We start from the raw sequence: 11,957 nt of genomic DNA, 5'->3' as shown, positions 1-11,957 counted from the left end.
GCTCCGTACACCTCGTACACACACGGCTCTGCTCCGTACACCTCGTACACACGCGGCTCTGCTCCGTACACCTGGTACACACGCGGCTCTGCTCCGTACACCTGGTACACACGCGGCTCCGCTCCGTACACCTCGTACACACGCGGCTCTGCTCCGTACGCCTCGTACACACGCGGCTCTGCTCCGTACGCCTCGTACACACGCGGCTCTGCTCCGTACGCCTCGTACACACGCGGCTCTGCTCCGTACGCCTCGTACACACGCGGCTCCGCTCCGTACGCCTCGTACACGCGCGGCTCCGCTCCGTACGCCTCGTACACGCGCGGCTCCGCTCCGTACGCCTCGTACACGCGCGGCTCCGCTCCGTACGCCTCGTACACGCGCGGCTCCGCTCCGTACGCCTCGTACACACGCGGCTCCGCTCCGTACGCCTCGTACACACGCGGCTCCGCTCCGTACGCCTCGTACACACGCGGCTCCGCTCCGTACGCCTCGTACACACGCGGCTCCGCTCCGTACGCCTCGTACACACGCGGCTCCGCTCCGTACGCCTCGTACACACGCGGCTCCGCTCCGTACGCCTCGTACACACGCGGCTCCGCTCAGTACGCCTCGTACACACGCGGCTCTGCTCCGTACACCTCGTACACACACGGCTCTGCTCCGTACACCTCGTACACACACGGCTCTGCTCCGTACACCTCGTACACACACGGCTCTGCTCCGTACACCTCGTACACACACGGCTCTGCTCCGTACACCTCGTACACGTGTGGCTCCGCTCCGTACACCTCGTACACACACGGCTCTGCTCCGTACACCTCGCACACACGCGGCTCTGCTCCGTACACCTGGTACACACGCGGCTCCGCTCCGTACACCTCGTACACACGCGGCTCTGCTCCGTACGCCTCGTACACACACGGCTCTGCTCCGTACGCCTCGTACACACGCGGCTCTGCTCCGTACACACGCGGCTCTGCTCCGTACACCTCGTACACACGCGGCTCTGCTCCGTACACCTCGTACACACGCGGCTCTGCTCCGTACACCTCGTACACACACGGCTCTGCTACATCCACACTGTAAACCCCTCCTGACCCCACACATAAACTTCAGCTCATCCAGCACCATGACAACCAGCACAGCAGAGTCCTGCATCCACTGAGGCCCCTGATCATGTGACCTCTGACTCCTCCCCTCCTGTGACCTCATCACAGCTCCTGTGCGCACAGAGCAGCCATATATGTGGTGGCGGCTCTGCAGGTGGAGGTATGTGGAGACCCCATTACTGGGCGCAGGGGGCATTAACCCCTTCAGCACGGAGACTCTTTTGGGGTCTTGTGTTGCCCCTTTATAAGAATCATAAGGTTTTTGTTCTGTTTCCTGTAATAGATACATACGACCCAACTATGGAGACAGGAAGGAGGAAACGTATTGTTCTCATAGTACAGGACCCCTTTACTGCCCCCACAGTGTAATGCCCCCATTATGCCCCTTATGCAGGATGTATGATGCCCCCACAGTGTAATGCCCCTATTATGCCCCTTATGCAGGATGTATGATGCCCCCCACAGTGTAATGCCCCCATTATGCCCCTTATGCAGTATGTATGATGCCCCCACAGTGTAATGCCCCCATTATGCCCCTTATGCAGGATAGAGCCTAGAGAAAATGGAGTAGGACACCCAAACAATCAGAAACAAGGAAAAACTTATTTCAATTTAAAAACACTTTTATTAGATAGAAAAATTAAAAGAGTTTCCTTTTCAATATATATATGTGACACTAATAGAAAGAGGTCATACAGGGTAAGAGAAACACACATAGCAGTTACGGCAACTCGTTTGTGGGTCCCCCGGGAGAATAATGCAAAAAAACCCCGTCAAAGGGTACAAGATAGCATAGTGTGTATGCAATGTATACCATTATAGGGCGTAAGTAAGAGTTCAGAGTCAAAAAACAAGAGAAAAATGGCCACCACTCAGATAAGAGAAATAATGGCCAGGATACAGAGACAATGCATAGTATAGGACTCACCCATGGGGACTAGGGTAACCACGTGGCCGTACTGCAGCCCCGACGCGCGTTTTGCGTGGCTTCCTCGGGGGACTGTGGTTGTGGATGGGGTGGGCACCTTTAAATATACCTCAGGATGCAGCGCTGATTAGTGCAGCGCATGTGGAGCGACAACATCCCCCCATACCGCGTCACGTCCGGCCAATTTCCCGGGGAAGCGCGGGCAGCGACATACTAAAATGACGTCACCGCCCACACCTCCCACGTACGGAAGCCCGACGGGACGCGGCCAAGGGAGGGCGGCGCTGCACATGCGCGGCTCAGCCGCCGCCATGGCGGGTGAGGGCAAAGAAAAGGGCAAAAAACATACATTGCTGCGAGTTGGATGTGGGACAAGATATGGACACGGTGAGTGTCCCATTCATGCCTAAACAGCACAATAATATCACCATAAGTATGCATCAGTGTGAATAAAACAGGGAGCATATTTGCCCATACATAGCGCAGCAGTGGTTATCACATTTACACAGAACGACAGGGACAGGCAAGTTTAAATGTATAGTGTAGTATATATTGCCAAATTGAAGGCATGTGGAGAGTCCAGTAGTTGCACAGTTGTCACCATTCACGGGAATTGTGTCATCAAGAGCTGGGGTGCATGATAAGTAACAATAAATTGGCTCCTAAAAATTATTTGTAACGATGAATATTCATAAGCACTATAGGTGCCCATCCCACATTCGTCCGAAACTCATCCTAAATAGTGCGGAGGTATAGATGGTGGTGCCTAAATATGAAGAAATGATAAAGAGAACAGAAAAATAAATAAAAAAATAGAAACATATATAATACTAAAATGAAAATCCACATTTAAAAACGAAGGAGAGGAGAACTCACAAGAATGAAGAGAAACTGTTGTATTCATTGAGACCGCCAGGGGTCACCGTATCCAAAATCGCAATCCAGCGGCACTCCAACTGCGCCAAGATGCGTTTGTAATCGCCTCCCCTAGTACCCAAATGTACCATATCGATACCAATAAACTTAAGGAGGGAGGGGTCGCAGTTATGGCGCAGTCTGAAGTGCCGCGGGACAGTCTTAAGTGTTAACACATCCAACACATCCTTTGCGGCCACCACATCCCTAACGTGTTCCCTAACACGAACCCGGAATTCACGAGACGTGAGTCCCACATAGTTCAAATTACATGGACAAGTGGCCATATAAATAACGTGTGTAGAACTGCAAGAGATGTGATGGGTGATTTTAAATTCCCTGCCATGATTGGTGGAAAAAGATTTAGCCCTAGTGATATTACGACAGGCCATGCATGATCCACAAGGATAACATCCCCCATCGCGATTTAGTTATCCCAAATGGGGTTGGCGTAGGGACCACATAGTGGCTCCTGACTAGTGAGTCCTTCAAACTTTTTCCTCTTCTGGCTGTCATTAAAGGTCTGTCAGGTAGGATCCTGCCAAGCACCGGTTCCGTTTTGAGGATGGACCAGTGCTTCTCAAGGATCCCCCGAATGGTCTGCCAGTGGCTGTTATACGTTGATATAAATCTTAATGGAGGATCTCTTTCATACGATCTACCAACACTAGTCAAGAGGAGATCACGTGGGGTCCCCTTATCACGTCTGTAGCCTCTCTTAATGCTCCGTGCACTGTAGCCCCGTTCCTGAAATCTTTGGCGCAGGTCCCGAGACTGAGACTCAAACGCCATATCGGTAGAACAAATGCGTTTGGTTCTAAGATACTGTCCAACAGGAATGGCCCGAATAGTAGCCGGTGTATGGGCTGATGTTGCATGCAAAAGTGCATTGACCGATGTTTTCTTACGAAACACGTCGGTCTGAAGTAGGCCATCCTGCTGGACAGTAATACCGATATCCAAAAAGTCTATGTGGGTAGAGTTCCATGTATACGTAAGTCTGATGTTCATTTGATTAATATTAAGAAAAGTAATGAAGTTGTGAAGCTCAGCCTCGGTACCCTGCCAAATAATAAAAATGTCGTCTATGTATCTATACCAGCACTGCGCATGGGAGGCGGCGCACGCGCCATCGCCGAGAGCCTCCCTCTCCCAAAAACCGAGAAAGAGGTTGGCGTAAGATGGCGCACATGCCGCACCCATCGCAGTGCCACGTTTCTGAAGAAAAAAACGGTCTTTAAATGTGAAAAAGTTGTGGGTAAGTATGAATTCCAGTAGTTCAAGGACCAGTGCACGAAGTGAGGCATCCAGACTGCTAGTCTCAAGAAAAAAACTTACTGCACGCAATCCATCTGTGTGGCCAATGCTGGTATATAATGATTCAACGTCAACAGCCACCAGCAGACTACCCGGATCAAGATATACACCATCAATTTTACCGAGGACATCTCCAGTGTCCCTGACATAGGAGGGCAACGTCTCCACAAGTGGATGTAAATAATGCTCAATAAATTTACAGATAGGGTCACATAGCCCTCCAATGCCAGAGACAATGGGACGTCCCGGTGGGTCCAAGAGATTTTTATGAACCTTAGGGAGTAGGTAGAACGTGGGAACTATTGGGTGTTTGGTACAAAGGCCATCAAAAACTTTTTTAGGGATAATGCCCTGTTCATATGCCCGCTCCAAAATGTCGAGAAGGTCGGCACTGAAGGATATCATGGGATTATTAGGTAAAGTATCATAGGACGCACGGTCCCTAAGGAGTTTGAAGGCCTCCTTTTCATACTTCACAACCGGCCAGATCACAACATTTCCCCCCTTGTCCGCAGGTTTAAAAACTACATCTTTAAAAGATTGTAGTTCTTTCAAAGCTTCTTTCTGTTGGATTGTAAGGTTGTGGTGTTTGGGTCCACCCGATAGGGCCCTAAGGTCCCTACTAACCAATTTATTAAATATCTCCACCTGTGGGCAGAGGGAGAAGGGGGGAAATGTGGTAGATCTGGCCAGAATAGAACACGGGAAAGTACCTGTGTTAACGGAGTTGCCCTCTCCCTCTAGCTCTTCCAGAGCCGATAGAGCCTCTCTCTCCAGGGTCGTGTCAGGATTCATATCAAACGTTGGTTTCATGTGTAATCTACGTAGAATTACTTTTCTAAGGAAAAGCTGTAAGTCCTTCAATACTGTGAAGAAATTATAACCGTTAGTCGGAACAAAAGTCAATCCCAAAGAGAGTACTTCAATCTGGCAGTCAGAAAGAGTGTGTGTGGACAAATTAATTACCTCTAATTTATTTGGTTTTGATTTTTTCTCCAGAGAGTGGGGGGGTGTCAATTTACGTTTTGAGTAGGTTTTACCCCTTAATTGTCCATGCTGTTTGTCATTCACAAATTTAGTGCCACCGACATTGGATTGATTACTTGTGGAGGTCCCTTCATCCATAGAGGATAATGATGACACTGAGTTCCACCGATTCTCCCATGTTTGTCTATTGGGGCCCTTGTGTCCTCTCCACTTGTAGACCCGTTTGGAATTAAAATCAGAGAGATCCCTCTGATATTTTTTGGTTTTGGTAGCCACTATTTCCTTTTCCCACTTCACAAAATCAGAATCCAAATCAGTATTGAATTTATTCCATCCCTCAGGGGTCAATTTAGTAGATATCAAATTTTGGAGACGATCAATCTCTGTCTCAATAATTTGTAAAGAAGACTCATTAGATTTGATCAAAAGCTCCATAAAGCCCTTGGAGCATACCGAGGACAGTTTTTCCCATTGGGTCTTTAGTGCATCATCATCAAAGTTATGTGCTGGAAAAACCTGGATCCGTAGACCCCTGGGGATCAGTCCCCTAATGATGTAGCGCTCAAGAAACGCTTTGTTCCACCAAAGGCGGATTTTTTTGTTATACAGGGTTCTCAATTCATCAAGTAAGTCCTCATTCTCCCTCGTATTTAAAACCACGGTGGTTTCCTCCCCGAAGACCTTATTAAGTTGTGTGAGCCACGTCTGCTCACGTATTTTGTGATCCATCTGTTCAGCTCCACACGCTGTGAAAAGACACAGTATCACCAAATGACAAAAAATCCTGAGGTATATTTAAAGGTGCCCACCCCATCCACAACCACAGCCCCCCGAGGAAGCCACGCGAAACGCGCGTCGGGGCTGCAGTACGGCCACGTGGTTACCCTAGTCCCCATGGGTGAGTCCTATACTATGCATTGTCTCTGTATCCTGGCCATTATTTCTCTTATCTGAGTGGTGGCCATTTTTCTCTTGTTTTTTGACTCTGAACTCTTACTTACGCCCTATAATGGTATACATTGCATACACACTATGCTATCTTGTACCCTTTGACGGGGTTTTTTTGCATTATTCTCCCGGGGGACCCACAAACGAGTTGCCGTAACTGCTATGTGTGTTTCTCTTACCCTGTATGACCTCTTTCTATTAGTGTCACATATATATATTGAAAAGGAAACTCTTTTAATTTTTCTATCTAATAAAAGTGTTTTTAAATTGAAATAAGTTTTTCCTTGTTTCTGATTGTTTGGGTGTCCTACTCCATTTTCTCTAGGCTCTATGTTCGATTAAGGAGTACCCTGTTTATTGTACTATGCATCATGGTGTTTGATCCAATTTTTTGCCCTTATGCAGGATGTATGATGCCCCCACAGTGTAATGCCCCCATTATGCCCCTTATACAGGATGTATGATGCCCCCACACAGTGTAATGCCCCCATTATGCCCCTTATGCAGGATGTATGATGCTCCCACACAGTGTAATGCCCCCATTATGCCCCTCATGTAGGATGTATGATCCCCCCACACAGTGTAATGCCCCCATTATGCTTATGTATTATGTATGATGCCCCCATTATGCCCCTCACAATGTGATGCCCCCATTATGCCCCTTATGCAGTATGTATGATTCCCCCCCACACAGTGTAATGCCACCATTATGCCCCTCACACAGTGTGATGCCTCCATTATGCCCCTTATACAGTACTAGATGGTGGCCCGATTCTAATGCATCGGGTATTCTAGAATAGGTATGCGGCCGACCGGGCGCAGTCAGCAGAGCTGTGTTTAAATTTTGAGCCAAAATCGCTGATTGGTCGAGGCCGGCAACCGTGACCAATCAACAAAGCGGTGTTAAAATTTGGCGCCTATATCGCTGATTGGTCGAGGCCGGCGGCCGCGACTAATCAGGAGAGCGGGATTTAAATTTGGCGCCAATAATGCTGATTGGTCGCGGCCAGTAAACGTGACCAATGAGCAGAGTGGTATTTAAATTTGGCGCCAATTATGGTGATTGGTCTCGGCCGAGACCAATTAGCACAGCGGTGTTTAAATTTGGCACTAATAATGCTGATTATTCGAGACCGGTAACCGCGACCAATCAGCAGAGCGGTGTTTAAATTTGGCGCCAATTTCGCTGCTTGGTCGCGGCCGGCCACCGCGACCAATCATCGAAGCGGTGTTTAAATTTGGCACCAATATGGCTGATTGGTCACGGCCGGTGGTTGCGACCAATCAGCAGAGCGGTGTTTAAATTTTGCGCCAATACTGCTGATTGATCTCGGCCGGCGTCCTCGACCAATCAGCAGAGCGTTGCTTAAATTTGGCGCCAAAATCGCTGATTGGTCGAGGCCGCCGTCCGCGACCAATCAGCAATTTTGGCGCAAAATTTAAACAACGCTCTGCTGATTGATCGCGTCCGTCAGCCGCGACTAATCCGCGATTTTGGGGCCAAATTTAAATTGGGCGCCAATAATGCTGATGGGTCGCGGCCGGCGACCGCGACCAATCAGCAGAGCGTTGTTTAAATTTGGCACAAAAAACGCAGATTGGTCACGGCCGGTGGTTGCGACCGATCAGCAGAGTGAGGTTTAAATTTGGCGCCAATACTGCTGATTGATCTCGGCCAGCGACCGCGATCGATCAGCAGAGCGGTGTTTAAATTTGGCGCCAAAATCGCTGATTGGTCGCAGCTGGAGTCCGCGACCGATCAGCAGAGCGTTGTTTAAATTTTGGGCCAATCTCGCTGATTGGACGCGTTTGGCGTCCGCGACCAATCAGCAGAGCGTTGTTTACATTTTGCACCAATACTGCTGATTGATCTCGGCCAGCGACCGCAATCAATCAGCAGAGCGGTGTTTAAATTTGGCGCCAAAATCGCTGATTGGTCACAGCTGGAGTCCACGACCAATCAGCACAGCAGTGTTTAAATTTGGCGCCAATCTCGCTAATTGGTCGCGGATGGTGTCCGCGACCAATCAGCAGAGCGTTGTTTAAATTTTGCGCCAAGCTCGCTGATTGGTCGCGGCTGGCGTCCGCGACCAATTAGCACAGCAGTGTTTAAATGTGGCGGTAAGATCGGTGATTGGTCGCGGCCGCTATTTAAATGTAGCGCCCAAATCGGTGATTGGTCGCGGGCAGCGGCCGCGACCAATCAGCAGAGCGGTGTTTAACTTTAGCGCCAAGATCCCTGATTGGTCGCGCTCTCCGCACGCGACCAATCCGCGAATCGTATTGGTGAGGAGCAGGGAGCGGAATCGTATTAGTGAGGACCGGGGAGCGCCGCTGCCTGTGCGGGTACTTCCGCTGCGAGAACCCGGGACATGAGCGGGCGCTCGGAGCAGAAGTATCCCGACCCGCAGCGCCGCTCCCCGGTACTCTCTTCACACCCTAGCCGCTGATGTCCCCACAGTATCCTCATGGTGTTACAAAGGTCCGGACATTTGTTTTAAAAATCGGTGATTGGTCGCTGGCGCTACCCGCGACCAATCACCGATTTGGGCGCAAAATTTAAATATCGGCCGTGACCAATCAGCACAGCGGTGTTTAAATGTGGAGCCAAGATCGGTGATTGGTCGCGGCCGATATTTAAATTTAGCGCCCAAATCGGTGATTGGTCGCGGGCCAAGACAGTGACCAATCACCGATTTGTGCGGCAGATTTAAATAGCGGCCGCTCCCTGGTCCTCCCTTCACACCCTAGCCGCCTGGATGTCAGCGGCGCTGCCTGTGCGGATACTTCCACTCCGAGAACCCGGGACATGAGCGAGCGCTCGGAGCAGAAGTATCCCGACCCGCAGCGCCGCTCCCCGGTCCTCCCTTCACGCCCTAGCCGCTGATGTCCCCACAGTATCCGCATGGTGTTACAAAGGTCCGGACATTTGTGTTAAAAATCGCTGATTGGTCGCAGGCGCTGCCCGCGACCAATCACCGATTTGGGCGCTAAATTTAAATATCGGCCGCGACCAATCGCTGATCTTGGCTCCACATTTAAACACCGCTGTGCTGATTGGTCGCCGACGCTGTGCGCGACCAATCACCGATTTTGGCGGCACATTTAAATAGCGTCTGCGACCAATCATTACAGCGGTGTTTAAATCTGGAGCCAAGATCGGTGATTGGTCGCGGCCGATATTTAAATTTGGCGCCCAAATCGGTGATTGGTCGCGGGCAGCGCCCGCGACCAATCACCAATTTTTAACACAAATGTCCGGACCTTTGTAACACCATGCGGATACTGTGGGGACATCAGCGGCTAGGGTGTGAAGGGAGGACCGGGGAGCGGCGCTGCGGGTCGGGATACTTCTGCTCCGAGCGCCCGCTCATGCCCCGGGTTCTCGGAGCGGAAGTATCCGCACGGGCAGCTGCGCTGACATCCATGCGGCTAGGGTGTGAAGGGAGGATCGGGGAGCGGCGCTGACATCCAATTGGTCGCGGCCGCTATTTAAATCTGCCGCACAAATCGGTGATTGGTCGCTGTCTTGGCCCGCGACCAATCACCGATTTGGGCGCTAAATTTAAATATCGCCCGCGACCAATCACCGATCTTGGCTTCACATTTAAACACCGCTGTGCTGATTGGTCGCGGCCGATATTTAAATTTGGTGCCCAAATCGGTGATTGGTCGCGGCCGATATTTAAAGTTAAGCACCCCTGTGCTGATTGGTCGCCGACGCTGCCCGCGACCAATCACCGATCTTGGCTCCACATTTAAACACCGCTGTGCTGATTGGTTGCGGCCGATATTTAAATTTGGCGCCCAAATCGGTGATTGGTCACGGGCAGCGTCGGCGACCAATCTGCACAGCGGTGCTTAACTCAGTGATTGGTCGCGGTCTTCGGACCCGACCAATCATCGAATCGTCTTGGTGAGGACCGGGGAGCGGCGCTGCCTGTGCGGCTACTTACGCTGCAAGAACCCGGGACATAGCGGGCGCTCGCAGCAGAAGTATCCTGACCCACAGCGGCGGCGCCGGCGGTCCTTCTGCTGCTACCGGCCGGGAGATGAGCGCCTCGCGGCGCTCATCTCCCGGCTGCATCTCCGTCCCGCAGATGGGTCCAGCGGTCGGGTTCCTTCTGCTGTTGCCGGCCGGGAGATGAGCTCCTCGCGCCGGTCATCTCCCGGCTGCATCGCCGCTCAGCTCCGTCCCGCAGATGAGCCACTAACGGCCGCCATCTTTTTTCAGAAATCCCGCGGCACTGATTGGCCGCTGGCGGACCAATGAGCGACGCGGGATTTCCTGGACAGACAGACAGACACACAGACAGACAGACGGGATAAGACAATTATATAGTAGATGTATGATGCACCCACACAGTGTAATGCCCCCATTATGCCCCTTATGCAGTATCTATGATGCCCCCACACAGTGTAATGCCCCCATTATGCCCTTTATGCAGTATGTATGATGTCCCCACACAGAGTAATGTTCCTATAGTACCACCTTCCCCCCACACACACAGTATAATGTTCCCATAATATCGCCTGAGGTCCTGCAGTTGGAATAAGTCCTGAGGTCCTGCACGTGGAATGATTCCTCTGGGATTGGTTTTCCCTTTGCCTGCTCCCCTACATGTAAACCCTCAAGCATGTATGCATGCATGTAGGGGAGCAGGCCTTACCAGATATCGAGGCTTTGTACAGTAATATACCGCATGAGGATGGTATCAGAGGAGTAAGACATTTCTTGAAATCGAGATCAATAGAGTGTAGCAGACATAATGACTTCATGGAGGATCTTTTAAAATTCACTCTTGTTCATAACTTCTTTCTTTTTGACAGGAAGTTATTCACTAGCTCAGGGGTACTGCGATGGGGAGCCCCTGTGCCCCCTCATATGCTAACCTAGTTTTGAGCTGGTGGGAGAAAACCACAATATTCTGGGATGATCATAAGTGGTAGCAACCATATATTGGGGTATGGTATAGATATATTCACGACATTTTTATCATCTGGTCAGGGACGAGTGAACAATTTCTTGAATTTGTCAAGGAACTCAATGTCAATAGCGATGGCCTTAGAGGTACATCAGAGGTTAATTATAACCAGTTGCTTTTCCTGGATGTACTAATCAAGAAAGAACTGGATGGGACCCTAGGGACATTCATCTACCATAAACCGACAAGCACTAATGGTCTATGGAAGTGGGATAGCCACCGCTCCATCCCCCTTAAAAAAGGAATACCCAAGGGCCAATTTTTACAGTTGAGAAGGCACTGTACTAATGTCACAGATATTAATATACAGGCAATAGATATGAACACCAAATTCAAGGAAAAAGGTACCCACAGTACATTTTGGATTTCACACAATTGTTTGCAGAAAATTGGGAGAGACAGACACTCCTCCATACCTAACCAAGAGACCAAGAAAAATTTAGGATAACACAATTAATAGGAAGTTGTGATAATCAGAGTGACCATATCTTTAACCCCTTAACAACATTAGACGTACTAACACGCATCTGTGCCCTGGGACTTAAGAGCCAGACCCCTATTAGTACGTCATCGCGATCACGCGCGCACACAGGCTGTGCGGGCGCGATCGCCGCTTGGTGTCAGCTGACACCCGGTACTATGTGCAGGGAGCGGTCCCGCACCGCTCCCAGCACATTAACCCCCGCAATGCTGCGATCGAAGTCAATCGCAGCATTGCGGTGGCAAGGGGAGGTGATCGCAGATACTCACCTCCTCTTCCGGCCT

At 50.4% G+C, this 11,957-nt stretch overlaps 1 protein-coding gene across 1 annotated transcript in view; it reads left to right on the top strand.

The window, feature by feature from the left end:
* The first annotated feature begins 1,186 nt into the window (after window positions 1–1,186).
* Window positions 1,187–11,957, top strand: part of LOC141178631 (uncharacterized) — a 48,941-nt gene continuing 38,170 nt past the window's right edge. Inside the window, exon 1 of the mRNA XM_073660520.1 lies at window positions 1,187–1,272. The gene's annotated coding sequence lies outside the window, so the exon portion shown is untranslated. The remainder of the gene's footprint in view (window positions 1,273–11,957) is intronic.

This window comes from Phyllobates terribilis, unplaced genomic scaffold, assembly GCF_046119375.1.
Source record: "Phyllobates terribilis strain yellow unplaced genomic scaffold, ASM4611937v1 Scaffold_29__1_contigs__length_15306474, whole genome shotgun sequence".
Taxonomy (NCBI): Eukaryota; Metazoa; Chordata; class Amphibia; order Anura; family Dendrobatidae; genus Phyllobates; species Phyllobates terribilis.
Note: the sequence above shows the minus strand (reverse complement) of the source record. Positions and strands in the feature narration are given on the sequence as shown.